This window comes from Syngnathoides biaculeatus, chromosome 11 (genome assembly GCF_019802595.1).
Source record: "Syngnathoides biaculeatus isolate LvHL_M chromosome 11, ASM1980259v1, whole genome shotgun sequence".
Classification (NCBI taxonomy): Eukaryota; Metazoa; Chordata; class Actinopteri; order Syngnathiformes; family Syngnathidae; genus Syngnathoides; species Syngnathoides biaculeatus.
In genome coordinates this window covers 15,945,311-15,961,293 of record NC_084650.1, presented here as the reverse complement: position 1 = coordinate 15,961,293, position 15,983 = coordinate 15,945,311, and the positions used below count along the sequence as shown (strand labels likewise).

The window sequence follows — 15,983 nt, the reverse complement described above, 5'->3', positions numbered from 1 at the left end:
TGTACAGAAACTTATATTTCAGATTTCCTTCTATTAAACATTCTAAACATAAGTCTATGGGGACTGTTATTTGGAAACAAGCTCACCAACCACTTGAAAAAAACAAAAAAAAAAACAAACTGGAAAAAAGGATCCCATCAAGACTTTTTCATTACGAGGCCGGCTGAACAACTCTCGGCCACAAAAAATGTGATAGTAGACTTCAAAATTATGCAAAAAGGATGATGAACCCTGTTCGGGCCGTGCTGCAACGAGCCATGTTGAGTCAGGAGAAGTGATGGAGTGATCCGAGTAAAGTCACTTCAGTTGTTCTGTCAACGTTTTATTTTATAACTTGTGGTATTCTCAAGAAGTATTCATTTTTTAACCACTTTATTTTGTCATTAACATACTCAGGTAACATGACATCCCCTATGTATATTCCAGGACCGTATGTTTTTCTTTATTGCTTTAATTTCTTCTTTGTCTGTATTACACTCGACACTCTTTTTACATGTTGCCCCCTCGTGCTCAGGGCAAGACATCACATAACTAAATTGCTTTGTGGTCCAGGCTGCATTTAAATGAACTATGAGGGGAAAAAAACATGCTGTTGTGTGCTAAAATATCAGGAATGACAATTTTAAAAAGTTACTCATTGTATAAAAAATAAAAAATAAAAATATAGAACTATTTTTGAACAATACTTTATTAAAATAAACCATATTTTCATCACAATTACAAGGCAAGCACAAAAAGTGCTATCATGAATACCGACAATTTGTCATGTTCATTAAAACAAACTTACAAAAACCGTTACCCAGATTTTCTCACTTTTCCGACATATTAATAAATGGCTGCTTTTGCAACATTTGAACTTGCACAAAGTCTTTTGGAATGTCCAACCATGACCGACTCTTGCCATACATTGGGTTGATTTTTTTGTCACTTTTACAATACGAATATGATTCAGCAAACGTCGGTTTCTTACCTAACCGAAGTAGCTATCTCTGTTTTGGGGTGGATAACACAATTTAAAAAAAAAAAAAAAAAACTAGGAAAAGAGCAACCAAAATGCAAAATTGGCAACACTGACTCTGCTTTTGTAAATCTGCTCCTCTCCGTTCACAGCCATGCTGTTAGAGGAAGCAGTTCACATCAATCAATTTCAATTTATCACTAAAGATTTTCGGAAAATAAAGTAAAATTCACCCCCAAAACATTTTGTTGATCAACGGTTTGATAGGTCTATAACAGGATGTATAAAAAAAAAAAAAAAAAGTCACATGGCCCCATGCCCTTAATTCAACAGAAAGTCAGCCATTTTGGATTAATTCCAGGGCTTTTGCTCAGGAAGTCATTCAAATACTATACCAAATACAAAATCAAAAGCTTTTTTGATGAGGTCGTCTAATCTGGGAAAAGAACAACAAAGATTGATGATCACTTAGAAAATGGGGGGGCGCGCTATCATTGTTCACAGTTTTTGTTGGTGCAAGGTTGGCTGGTGTCTGAGTGGTTACAAATTAAAGAAATAACGCACATAAACACTTTTTACGCGTATCCATCATCCAAAGGGAGCTGCGGTCTGCACTGCGCGATATTTCCTATATTTGATTTTCCTAACTAAGTTTGCTCATGCACCGTCGGCCAGCAGCTCGTGGAAAACTGACAGTGGATTTTTTTTAAAAATTTTTTTAATATTTTTTTTTGCTGCTTGTTTTCAATTGGACGCAGCAAGTTGGACCAGACAGCACCGCAGCAGATATGAGTCACGTTGAAAGGGGAGACGTGCGGTACGAGCGACAGGCAGGATGATTTCTTTTTTTGTTTGTTGTTCTAATCTCCAGCACACACATTGTGATGATCTGACACAGTTAGCGCGTACTGCTGTCAATGCAACTTCAAATTCGTGACTAATTGTGTACGGATTGCAAAGGAATGGTAAAACTGTCTGAGAAGGAAAAAAAACACTACAGTATAATACTTTACAAAAACAGAGTAATGGCATAATTACATGGAATTCAAAAGAAAGACTTTTTCCTGCAATATTTATTGTGAAACTCATTCAGGTGTGTGTTCCATGGCCACCTGGGGGCACTATAAGAGCTACGTTGTCCAAGAGTACAGCAATGGAGACCAGCTCCTCTATGAGTTTCTCAGTACAACATCAATAATGGTCACTCTCCAAGGAGGATAAAGACTATATGCCTTTGAGTACTGTTACATTATCTGACTACTTGCGTGACTGCACCCGTTGCGCTTGGATGTGTTGCCGAGAGGGTATCAACACCGCCACTTACTCTAGATCAGTGTGTCTAACTCGAGACCCGGGGGCCAGATCTGGCCCAACACATCATTTTATGTGGCTCATGAAAGCAAATCGTGTGCGTGAATGTCCATGATTCCTGCTTAAAACTTCACAGAATTTTCAAACTGTCAGCAATTGTAGCTCATTTTGTTACCAAATCCCTTTTTACAGTTCCTTAATAGTAAATAGACGTCTTCTCTTCCTTTCAGCTAGTCCCGTTAGGGGTCGCCACAGAGTCTCATCTCAGATGAACGCATATTTGTTTGGCACACTTTTACACTGTATGCCCTTCCTGACGCAACCCCTCTGGATTTTAGCCGGGGAGAGACGCTTACAGCACCTGGTATTCCCGGGTGGTCTCCGATCCAAGTATGAACCAGGGCCAAACCCACTTAGCTTCCGAGATCTGACGAGATCAGGCGTTCTCAGGGTAGCATGGCCGTAAGCTGACAGGGATATCATCATTGTGGGTTAACAATATATCATATATCTATACAATGAAGAAAATAAGCACCTGAACACCCTGCTACACAGGAAGTTTTCTCACCCAGAAATCACAGAGGGGCCTGGATAGTAATAGTAAAAAAAAATACAATTAAAAAAATGTTACTTGACTTCCGCTTTCCAAAGAAATGATCCATCAATTCTATGCTTCTGTGATAATGTGATCAGACAATTAAACATTTATATAGTTTCACAGTCATCACGGTCCAATGAGGGGAAACCGGAACTAAAGTATGGCCTGACACGACTGCCTTTGGAAGCTAATTGTCAGCCCATATGCCGATGGAGTTTCCCAATGTATGTTAGCATTAAGGCAGTGGAGGCTCTGTGTTTGTTTAATCCATCAATCCATCCATTATCGACCGCTTTTCCGGGTTGGGTCCCGGGAGAAGTAGCTTCAGCAGGGATACCCAGACTTCCATTTCTTCCAGCTCTTCCGGAGGGATCCCGAGGCGTTCCCAAGCCAGCCGAGAGACATAGTCTCTCCAGCGTGTCCTGGGTCGTCCTCGGGGTCTCTTTCCTGTGGGTCTTGCCCGGAACACCTCACCAAGGAGACGTCCAAATCAGATGCCCCAGCCACTTCACCTGGCACCTTTCAATGCGGCTCGACACTATGCCCCTCCCGGTTGACCGAGCTCCTCACCCTATCTCTAAGAGAGAGGCCGGACACCCTGCCGAGGAAACTCATTTCGGCCGCTTGTATCCGGGATCGTGTTCTTTCGGTCATGTGTTTGTTACATGTAATACATACACATATAATTCACTTTGTTTAATTGTTCTATTTGATAGTTATCTCCAGCTGGGAGTGGCACTCAAAAGAAGGAAGCCTCTTTTTAAAAAATATATACTAATTATATCTGCTAAACCGTCCTCCCTTCTCAACTTTGCTCTCACAAGTCAAAGCGAAGAACTAACCGTTCGATGCCTCATTTTCTGGAAATCTTGTCAGTTGAGTAACTCTTATCGCAAATCAATTGGGCAACAGGCCCTGGGTTAACCGAGGAAGGAGCAGCCAGACAATTTTATAGCAATTTGGACTATTTCAACACAAGAGGCAATAAAACTAATTTTAGCCACTTGATCTCATTTTTAAAAAAAATTTGATCCAGTTCCTGGCATCCTATTTCAGCCCCATAGCTGCAACATCATTACTCTCCATCAGTCTTGTGTATCCACTTCAAATACAGAAGCCAGCGAAGGGGAGGGGGAAAAAGTTGCCCAGCGGGGTCAAGATTTTATGTCTGTCAAAACACCAACAGGCCTACTCATGCCTCATTGAAATTCAATCGCTTTGTCCATAATCCAAATCGCCGACATCGAGCGGGGAGTCCGAAAAAAGGGGGCGACAGCGGTGGCGGCGGCGGGACTGGGCGGCTGGTTCTCATCGTCACCGACATGATTCACGGCCTGCGAGTCCAAGTACAGTAAGGGAAAACTCGGGGAGACGGCGCACTTCTTCTTCACGTGTTTTGCATTTCAGCCTGGCCGCGAATGACATTTCATTTCTTTGCGAGTCATCTCCAAACAGGTCTAATTCAATTTGCACTCCAAGCTGTTTCTAATCCGCCGCTCGCCGCCGTCGTCTGAATGCGAAAACATGTGCCGTCTGATTGCCTTTTAATGGCAAACATGAAGTGTTCAGACACCGCGGTGGGCGAAGACAAAGGCATCCAAGCACTGAGTCAATTTTTCGAGATTTGACATGAATCTTGTCATTTGCCTCAACCTTACACTGATTATTGCCTGCTCGAACCATATTGATTTTTAAACAACAGCAGATCCAGGACACTTGAGGTGGCATCGGTCACAGCGTACAGGGTTTCTGACACTGCGGCGGCCAAAGACTAACGCGTGCAAGCACTGAGTTTTGCATTTGGCCTGAATCTTATTTGTTTTAACTTGAAACTAATTATTGTCAGCAAGAACCATAATGATTGTTAACTCGTTCACTGTCATTGATGTCATTGATGTTTATCACCTGGAATCCAACCATTTACTGCAACCAACGTATATATTCTTCAAGTGTGTCTTTCAACAGTTCAGTGTAGAAGTGGATCTTGCCCAGCTTGTCTTTGAAAATCAGGATTTTAAACCACTGTAATAACATCTACAGATCCCTGTAGATGGCGATGTTCCATCACTTTCGATCCGAGATCGGCACAGCCTTTGAGTAGAAGAAAAACATTATACGGTAGCCTGAATCTCAGCTTGCCGTGTCGATCGTGAGGGAAAGAAATGCCAAAACAGTACTCGAGGTCGAGTAAGTTTAGCACCTCCCACTCAAACAGAGTATGCCTATAAAAGGCATAAACAGAGCATGTGACGGTACATAGTAGAAAGTGTGTCGCCATCATTAAAAAAACAATGACGGAGTTCATGGAGTGAATGACAAACCCCTCGTAATAAGCCACAGATATTCAATTCGAACAACGTGATGAGTCAGCCACTCACAGTGGGTTTCATGGTTGTATATTTGTCAATTATTATTTTGCCCTCAATATCCCTTTCTCAGTCTTGTTTGTTGTTTTACAGCTTATAATGTCACCCCCCCCAAAAAAAAAATATTTGTGAAAAAAAATGCCTGCAGCAAGAAGCTTAGTTTTTTCAGTGCATGTGGCACATCGTTCAAACTTTCCAGGGTTAGCGTGCCATGTCAGAGCAAGAAATTTACTTATTTTACAAATTTGCCATCATAGGGTCGGAAAGCAAAACAAGAATTCTGCACAAGGCACTAGGCATCCGGAGTACCCTTGCTTAAAAAAAAAAAAAAATCAATTGATGCCTGGTATTCAAGTCGCAATTTTAAACTGAATTTTAACAGTTTCCAACTGACTTTATTACCGTAAGAAACTTCCGACAATTTCTGTGTTGTAGCTGCAGTCAAAAATGAGAGGGTACATTTTATTAGCGCTGTCTGCCCGCGTGCAGTACATAAAGCACGGAGGGGGGGAGAAGTTTTAGAGTTTTATAGCACAGCCACCACTTCACCACTGCTGGTATACGGCTTTTATCAACGTCTTAAACGTGCAATTACTGACTTGTGCCTCTGAGTGCCTCGTAATATTATAAAAGACTTACTGGACTTACGTAAACAAGTGCTCCTACTCCAGCAAAACCGCTGTTAAATGTGATCAGATCCTAATGTCTTTTTCTTTAGAGGTGAATAAGCAGCACGTGGTACTTCGAACATCCTGTTGCAACCAGTCGTGTAACAGCAGCTGCCGTATTAATCAGACGACCGTGGATACTGCGCACTGTCTCGGGTATCTACCTCCTGACTTACCCTCCCATCTTATCGAAATAAAAAAGAACCACCAAACTTCCAACTTTCTAACAATGTAGCAAACTACAGACCTACTAGCTTCTATTACTTCTACCACTTCACATACTGTATTTAATTCAAACTACCAATGTATCAACTTACCAACCAACATGCCTTCTACTGGCTTGTCTATCTCCCCACCAACTGACAAACTTAGTAACCTTGTTTTCCTACAAACCTACTTTCTTATCTACACGACTATAAGATTAGCTACCTAATTATTGACTTAGCTAGTGACCAAACTCCTGAATCGCCAACAATAACTTTGATCTATGGATGAGGGTACCAACTCCTGTCTGACATACCCAACCACCTACCAACATAAATTTAGCAGCATACATACAGTGAAGAAAATAAGTATTGGAACACCCTGCTATATTGCAAGTTCACTTAGAAATCATGGAGGGGTCTGAAATTTTCATCGTAGATGCATGTCCACTGTGAGAGAGATAATCTAAAAAGAAAAATCCAGAAATCACAATGTATGTTTTATTCACAATTTATTTGTGTGTTCCAGCTGCAAAGTATTTGAACAAGTGAGAAAACCAATGTTAATATTTGGTACAGTAGCCTTTGTTTGCAATTACAGAGGTCAAACGTTTCCTGTAGTTGTTCACCAGGTTTGCACAAACCACATGAGGGATTTTGGCTCACTCCTCCACACAGATCTTCTCGAGATCAGACAAGTTTCTAGGCTGTCGCTGGGAGACAGGGAGTTTAAGCTCCCTCCAAAGATTTTCTATTGGGTTTAGGTCTGGAGACTGGCTAGGCCACACCAGAACCTTGATATGCTTCTTACGGAGCCACTCCTTGGTTTTCCTGGCTGTGTGCTTCGGGCCATTGTCATGTTGAGAGACAAAGCCACGACCCATCTTCTATGCTCTGACTGAGGGAAAGAGGTTGTTCCCCAAAATCTCACAATACATGGCCGCAGTCATCCTCTCCTTAATACCGCGCAGTCGGGTTAGGGTTCTACCCAACCACGAACTCACAAACCTACTGGCTAACGAATCTACATACCCTCCGACCAAACTCCCAATCTAATGACCAATTTATCAACATGCTTACTTACTCATCTTGCATTTTAACAACTTACTGACCTAACCACAGACCTACCTTCCTATCTATCTTTGTATCTATCTAAATATATACCAATTTAACTACCGACTTACTGAGTTACCTACTTGCATAACTACTAATTTGGCCACCCACCAAGACACCTAACAAGTGATCTGATGTAAATTGCTTAGGTAAGTTAATGTCAGAAGGTAAGGAAGTAGGTAAGTCAGCTCACTCTTTGTTTAAATAAAGCAAGACTACTGCTCTCAAAAGACGATTTTACATTTGTGCTGTTAAAGCTGTCAAGTAACTGTCGTCTGTGACTATAAAATTGACTTGAGGATTTATTTCTTGCTCCTTACGAGATGTCAAACAGCGAAGCTATCGACCGAATATTTTGCTGCATGGCTGAACGCAGTAAACGGCATCCAAAGATTGCCGGTCACGTAGCTTGTGTGTAGCTCCAGATTGGTGTGATGTGGTCCCACGTGATCCGGTTGTGGTCTCAGAGGGGTGTCCGTCATTTTAGGATACGGTTTCAAAAGGCTGGCGCTGACTGTAGTCATTAGTCTCTGTCTCTCCACCAATGAAGGCATAATAGTTGTGAAATTGATATCCTGCGCTGACTTTATATTCAAAGAAGGAAATATCTATAAGAAACCTATAAAGGCGAGAACGGTTGAGGGAGTTGCTGTCTTTAAGGGATTCTGACTTATTGTGATGATTCTTCTTCCTTTTTCAAGTCAATATGTAGGTACGTCCTGTGCTAAGTCGGTATGTCATGTGTATTGGTAGGTTGGTAGAGTGGTAAGTAGGTTTGTGGGTGGCTGAGTAGGTAAGCAAATAGGTCAAAAGATGGGTAGGTCAGTAGGTTGAAAGTTCGGTATGTAAGACAGCAGGTAGGTAGGTCGGTAGGTAGGTAGCTTGTTTGCAAAAGGTAAATTGGTGGGTGGGGCGGTAGGTAAGTCGGTAGTCAGGTAACAAGTAGATTGGTATGTTGACAAATATGTAAGTTGGTAGCTAAATGTGTCAATTTGGTGGGTAGTAGGTCAATGAGAGGGCAAGTCTGTTGGTTTTATGGTAGTCATGCCATTGGTACGTACTTCGGTATATCGGTTAGTAGAGTAGGTATGTCACTCAGTTCTTAGGTCAGCAAGTCAGTAGGTAGGTAGAGGGGTAACAAGGAATGCAATAGGCTAGGTAGGGGTGTCCGTCATTTCCAGTTTCAAAGGAGGACCAATAAAAAAAACAATACTCATGTGAAACACATTAAGGCCGGCATTTATTCTCATGGCAATATATCCCTAATCATCCTACGCACGCCTCATTAGTCAACCTCGCTACTGTTGCTTTAAGAGACGTGGGCTTTCTTTGGATTGGCTGCTTTCCCAGTAGCCAGCTGAGGTGTAGTGAGTTGCGGCTGGAGCAGATGACGACGAGAACGCCGAGACGAGAAACACTTCAGAAACCTTCACGGACCGACTCTTTCAACATTATATACATGACAGCAAACACGGAAACGCCCTTTAAAACGCGCCGCGGTTAACCTCCTGCGAGCCAACTTTGTTTTTACGCCCCAAAATGATGGGAGGGTGGGGGGGCAGGTTGCGTAGCGACTCTGGTATCCATCTACCATGTTAGCATTTCGAATGTAATCCTAGAGCCTGGCGGGGTGAAAATGAGAAGGGAAAATACTGAACATTTCTGGCCTTCGAAAGTAGTCTCAAAGGGAAATAACCACAAGTGCCGTGTGTAAATAACACAAATGGCACTTGGCCTGGTAGCAGGGAGCGGTCTTTCACACCATCTGCAGCCAACCTTTTTTTGGTTGGTTGGTGGGTACGTAGGCCGATGGCTTAGTTAGTTGGTAAATCCAGGTCGGTATGACTGTATGGAGGTGAGTTGGTAAGAGGATGGGTATGTACGTAAGTTGGTCGCTAGGTGAATGCATATGTAGGTACAGTAATTACATAAATTTGCAAGTTGGTGGGTAGGTAGGTAGGTTGCATAGTAGGTTGGGGTTTCGCTTACGGCACAAGTGGATTGACACCCACATGGAGGATTACAGTTCTACAGGAGAGTACTTATAATATAGGGAAGGATATAGCTGTGCTGTAGATTTTCTATGGGGTAAAACTAATATTCTTGGAAAAATACTTTCTGTGGACAACTCCAAAACTCATTGGTTTGACAGATGGTTCATGGGGAGAAAGGTCGATAGATCGGTAGTTGCTAATTTGTTTTGTAAGTTTTGTTAGAGTAGGTAAGTCTATAGGTCATAAATCGGTCACAAAGTTGTGTGGAAGGGTCATCAGACAATTTGCAAGTAGGGAGGTAGATGTTTAGCTAAATCAATAGATCCCTTGGCAGTTTGGTCTTTATATTGTAAAAAAAAAAAAAAACATTTTGGAGAGTGGTAAATATCATCCATGAAAATAATCTAAAAACTACATGATTTTAGATGGGTAATGTACCCTAAAATTGGGGTAAATTTTACCTACACTACCTTGTTGACGATAGTAAACAGAGTTACCATGAAAAATGTAGTAAAATCCACTTAGAAGCCATTGGTACTCCAATATGCATCACGTGATGCATGGATGCCACACAAATTACCTGAATTGTCATAGGCTCATCAGCACAAAATGGTGTCACCTGTCAGTCATAAATAATCATTCTGATTGGTGGTAAACAAAACAAAAAAAAAATCAACACAAAAGCAAAAAGAACGACAAAGCAAAATGCACTATTTGGTAAAATAGGCTGAGCTAAATGTTGAGCATAACTTAGATTTGTTTCTGCTTGTATTATGTGTAACAGGTAAGGTCAGCAGGTTATATGTGCATTTTATTTCATAAAACCGTGTCTGAGGAGTGTATGGAACAATGATTTCTCAGCCATGCTCATTACAATATGGAAGATGTTTGTGGTGGCACCTCATTGAGTGGCCAATTGGCACTATTTGTGCTTTGAAAAGACCTGATACTGCCAAAATAGCCAGATCTGAATTTGTGAGATAAATGTACAAAGAGAGAGGAACATGGATGTTTGGAGAACACAAAGTACACCAGCCCCCACCTCAACTCAGGCACTGTGGTTGAAATGTAAATGATTTGTTTTTATTAGTTATTGCTCTTGAATAAAGGTATTCTTCACCCAAAATATATGGTTTAAATTCACCCATTTGAAACTGCTGTGAAATGTGAGGCTGAATTTATTGGGTTAAATTCTACACGTTGTTTTTAAAGTGTAGGCAAGTCTGTAAACAGGTATGTCTGTAGCTATGTAGGTTGAAAATCCAGTAGGTAAGTATATCAACAGGTTATGGGGTAAGTTTCTGATTAGGTAGGCAAGTAGGTCGGTATGTCACGTTGTATGTCAGGTCAGTCGGTAGATCTAATAGACGGAGCTCCGACTAGCCCACTAAAGTGAAGTGGTTGGTAAAAAAACACATTTAGCTGGACGGTGCATCACGCGCGTCAAAACAGTTTGACATATGTGGAGACAGATGTCCAAAGCTAATGTGTATTCTTACATCTGACTCCTATAATCAGCGTGTTCTTACGCAAACACACAAGTCATGATGACTTGAAGCAAAAACAGTAGTGGGCTCCAGTGATGACAGCTTCAGGAAGCGCTCCGCCATGGAAACTTGCACAACTTGGCAGCAGTCACGCTTCATAAAATGTTTTGTTTTTTTTGTCATACACAAACCAAAATACTTAAGGCCGTGGGTTGTAGTTCTTTATGAGTTTGTTATGCACACTGGGCTTATTTGTTAATCGGATTTTGGATCAGGATTTCTACTCAAAACTGGAAAATCACAGAAGCGTCAATATAGTTCTCATACTTTAATTTTTTTAACTTTTGAAATGATTTAAATCACATATCCTTACTAAAATTCACAAATGATCAAGGCCTTGTTTATTTCAAGAGAGAGAAAGATTGTAGGTATGTCGTGGAAGGTGGGAAGGTATACCGGGAGGGTGTTGGGTTGGTGTGTGGTAGAGCATGACACGGGAGCGGATTTTCACTCCTGTCCCGTCCCACTCCCAGAGAAAAAAAAAACAAAAAAACATCTTGTCCCGTCCCGATCCCGGGTCGGAGTAAAAAAAATCTATCCTGTCCTGTCCCACTCCCGTAGAATGACTCTCACTCCCATCCCACTCCCACTCAAAATTACTCCCACTCCTGTCCCGCTCCCGTTTGAATAAAACCAAACATGTTGAAAAAATGTTGCATTTTTTATTTTGACATTCGGTCGGTGTAAACAAAGTGTGTTTGTTGTGTGTCGCCGGCAGCCTAACCCTAACCAAGGCGCTTTTCACTTCCGGAGGTGACAGGAAGTCAAACCACTGTTGTAGTTCTTTTGTGTTGCTGGCGCGGTCAAAAGAGTGTTGGCTCTCACTGAAAGATGACTACAAAAATGGACGCCACTGTTCATCTGGTTGTTTAACACGGCTGAAAATTATCATGTATTTAATGTCGTTCCCGCTCCTGCTCGCTCCCGTTGCTTTTTTTTCCCCGTCCCTTCCCGATCACGGGATTAATTAAAAAAATGAATCACGTGACCCACAGGAATTCCCGAAAAATGTCATCCTCTAGTGTGTGGCAGGTCGGTAAGATAGTCGATATGTTTGTTGGCAGATAAGTAGACCAGCAGATGAATAACTCACTACATTGTTAAATGAGTTGGTAAGTAGGGATCCAGATAAGTTAGTCGGTAGGCAGAAAAGTTGATTCTTAGAAAGACAGATAATCAGATTAGTAAATCAGTGGTTGACTAGGTTAGTCATAAGGTCAGTATTAGAAGTGTTTTCTCATTTTAAACATCAAAATCAGCCAAACAAAAAAGGCTTATCAAAGGAGCAGCGCGTACAGTACGCGTTCACGTGACCCGGGGCTCCACGTTGCTAGCTAGCAGGAGCCGAGGCCCGTCTGCCTGTCTGTCTGTGATTAGCCTGGGAGCTTCCACGCCGCCCGCGGAGCTGCAGGTTTTAACGCAAATGTTATTGTTTGTCACAGGAAACCAATCTGATTACTGTTTCTCCTCTCATGTGCCGCACTTAGCGCCGCACTGCAGGTCCTCTGTTTGTGCATGTGGTTCTCATCGGGGGGCGGGGAGGGCGAAAAGGAGACACCCGCCCCCGCCCCGTTTTCATCTTTATTAAGTCACACTTTGGAGGTTCAAGCAGGCCTTGTTTAAACAAAGTGAGAGGGAACACAATCCGTCTGATCGCATCGGGCAATAGATCTGGTTTCATATGTTGGGAGGTGGGCGGCGGCGGCGGGGTGGGGGGCCAGTCTCGTAGTGGTGACGTTTTGGGTGAAAATGTGGTGGGAAACTACAATTACACAATGACAATATGTGGACAAACGTTTGGGGACAGTTTTTCCATTTTTTGTGGTTAGGTGCACTTTATTTGATGAAACTTTTTTCAGGCTTCACCGAAAAATGATCCTAAATTATAGGTAGGGTGAAAGGCATAGGTATATAAAGTATTTCATATTTCTATAAATGAATGATAGTAGTTAACTATTGTCCATAGATACCAGCTGTAAAGAAACAAAGCTTTAGCATGTTTGGATTCAAAACATCATTTCATCAACTTGTAAGAACACGAGTTATCACAGGATCCACAGAAAAGTCGGCCAACTTGTTTTCCGGTTTAGGTCAAAACTACCGGAACATTTTTTTTTTTTTAATTATTGTGATAGTGTCACAATGTTATTTTTCTAGTATTGGTGCAATTTTTCCATTTTCTTCAGTCCCAGCTATGGTGAATTTTCCACTAATGACTTTCTTCGATCTTACGGTTGGATACATTATTCTTATGGTTACGGATTATAGCGCCACCTTCACAGACAATGCGATTTTCTTTCATGTGGACAGAGAACGCCTCAGAGGCAAGAGGACAAAAGCAAATCTCTTCATGCGTAATGTGGACTATATATTTTTTTTTATTTCTTTGCAACCCCCCCGTCCCCCACCCTTCGTCCCCCAGTCCCCCCCATCTTTCCCTGACCGCCTCCTTCGCGCCAGCTGTGGTCTGCACAAAAACTGATTTTCAGAGTGTTAACCACCATGTTCTTCCGGCCCGGCGGCAGGATTTCATTTGCAGAGCACAGGGGGCCAATATCTAGGGTAATACCCGGGGTTTAGTGCCACTGATCTCTTCCCAGCTCACCTTGGGGAGAAAAATTAAAGTGGCGATAAGTCCTTCACCGGCCCCGCCGGATCGCCCACCCCCCCACACCACGCCGTGTTCACCTTAGCGCTGGCCGTGGCTCATGCGGATAACATCGCCAAGCTCAAAACTACACTACTGTCCACACACACACAACGCTATCATGCCCAGACTGATGCTGAATATTATCACTCATTCTGACGAGTCATCAGTTTTTAACTCACCATTTGTGTCTCAAAGGGCAAAAATGCAGTTCAAACCTAGTAGGAGAGGAAAATGATGTAGATTTTGGGTTCTGGATCAAGGTGCATTAAAATGTGGGAGTTTATTCTCTGGCAATGGAAGCACCCACAACAATCCCGTCGCACTAGGTTTTCAGGTCAGGTTTCAAATCCATTTGGGGGTTTCAAATTACGGTTCAATGCCAGGGTGAAATTCAAGTCTCGAGACATGATTTGGGTTTAAAAATGGCGTTTCAAACCAGAGTCGAGGTTTAAATAAGGATTTAAGTGAAGCTCAGGGTTAGAAAGGAGGCATTCAAGCCAAGGATGTGTAAGGTTTCAAACATAAGGTTTTAGAGCCACAAGTAGGGTTCCCATTAGGTTTACAAATAAGGAATAGGGTACTAAATCAGGGATTCATAGGGTATAAAATCAGGGATTTATGTCACGGCTGGGATTTTCAATAATATTTAGGATTTTACTCTAGGGTTTTAATGGAAGGATTGTGGATTGAAACAAGTGGTCGGTTTTCAAAGTAAGTTTTCAATTGGGCTGGGATTTAGTTTTCAATTGGGGATTTTTTTTTTTTTTTTTTAAACAAGAGTCAGGGTTTTAAAGTTTGATTTCAAGCCTCAGTTATGATTTCAAACAAGGACCAGGTTTTCAAATTAGTGTTTCAAGCCGGGTTTGGGTTTTCAAGTAGGATTTCAGGACTGGGTTATGGTTTCAAACAAGGGTTCGGATTAATGGCTTCAAGTTTCAAGCAAGCGTTAAGGTTTCAAATTAAGGTTTGAAACCTTAATTTGTTTTTGAGAGCACTGATATTTGAGGGCTGGCAAACTTTCAGACATCGCTAGTCTTCACTCGTCAGAATAAGTGCAACTGACTTCTCTTTGATTTACCAGGACCAAATCATGTCATCCCTTTTATACGCATATTTATTCATTTTTGGGTTTTTATCTTTGCGGCTTGTGCCAACGTGTTTCCAATAGAAAAGTGTGTGCCGACCCTTTCAAGTCCTCAAACCGGCCGGAAAATGTAAACAAATGTTTGCCGCTGAGCACGTTCAGGCTCCCCCCGCCCACCCCCCAACTTTCCCTGCCAAAGAAGCCGCAGACTCACATGATAGGCATTACTGTGAAGAGGGAGCCAGGGATGGGAAGGGGATGGGGAGGGGGGGGCAAAAAACATGTTTTAGGAATTAAAGCATCGGTGAGCTCCCTAAACAAGATCAACTCACCAATTGGCCCCTCTCACAATATTTACATATTTATCTTTGCCCAAAGGGTGCAGGCGTGCATGCGTGTTTGGGACACTCCACCTAAGACGAAGTAGAAGTTTTTCATCTTTTCTATTCTGATGGGAAGACTTTGAAGTCAGGTTTAGGGTTACAAAATTAAGTTTTCAAGACAAGGTTGCAGTTTCGAAGCGCATTTTAAAGATATGGTTTGGGGCATGGGTGCTCAATACGTTGAGTCAACCGCGAGGTAGTTTTGGTCGATCCAGTGATAGCGTGCCAAAAAATACGTCGATCGCACGCACATCAAGACGTGTTCTAGCAAGATGGCCTCCTGTTTAAGGCAGTTGAAGCGATGCGCGTGTGCCCCCCTGCCGGTCGATCAGGAGAGACTGGCTGCTTGAACAGTAGATCTTGGGGTAAACAAGTCTGGGCACCCCTGGTTTAGGGCTTCAAATGTGGGATTAGGATTTTAAATTAGGCTTTGAGATTCAAAGGAGGGTTTGAAGAAAGATCTGGGGTACAAGTTTAAAAAAAAAAAAAGTTTGGGTTTTAAGTCAGGGTTGCAAGTCATACGTAGGCGTCATTCGTTCATGCATTTATTCATTTATTTAAAATGGTCGCCTTGAGATGCATGGATGTCATCAACCAGTCTCTAGCCAAAAACCTTACCTTCAAATGAAGGTTTCAAACCTGGATTCTGGCATCAAACGGATGAGTTTTCAAACCGTGCTCTGTTTAAAATGGGGTCCTAAACTGAGGTTAGCTTTTCAATTTCTTGTTTCAACTCAGGAGTAGGGTTTCAAATTAGGTTATGAAGCCTGGGTTTGGGTCTTAAGGGTTAAGGGTTACTCTTTCAAATTAGGATTAATAGCGTGGACTAGGTATGTTCAAATGTCGTTTTTAGTTCATGCTGCGGGCCACCCAAAAAATTTATGTTGAGCCCCGTATGGCTTGCAGGTCATAGTTTGACCACCCCGGTTTACAATATGGAACAAAGATTCAGGTTTAGTGAAGATTTCAAGGCAGAGTTACGGCTTAAAGTAGGTTTTGAAAACTGGGTTTCAAATTAGTGTGTCAAGACAGTGAAAGTAGTCAGAGTAGTAGTAGTGAAAGTTGGGCTTATAACTAGGCTTCAGGATGTCAATAATTTCCAAACCTG

The 15,983-nt window shown here is 42.1% G+C and overlaps 1 protein-coding gene and 1 pseudogene across 2 annotated transcripts in view; both read right to left on the bottom strand.

Moving 5' to 3' along the window:
• Nucleotides 1–15,983, bottom strand: part of LOC133508782 (uncharacterized) — a 204,386-nt gene that overhangs the window by 163,487 nt on the left and 24,916 nt on the right. The gene's annotated exons all lie outside the window — the stretch shown is intronic.
• Nucleotides 2,619–2,737, bottom strand: LOC133509282 (5S ribosomal RNA; annotated as a pseudogene).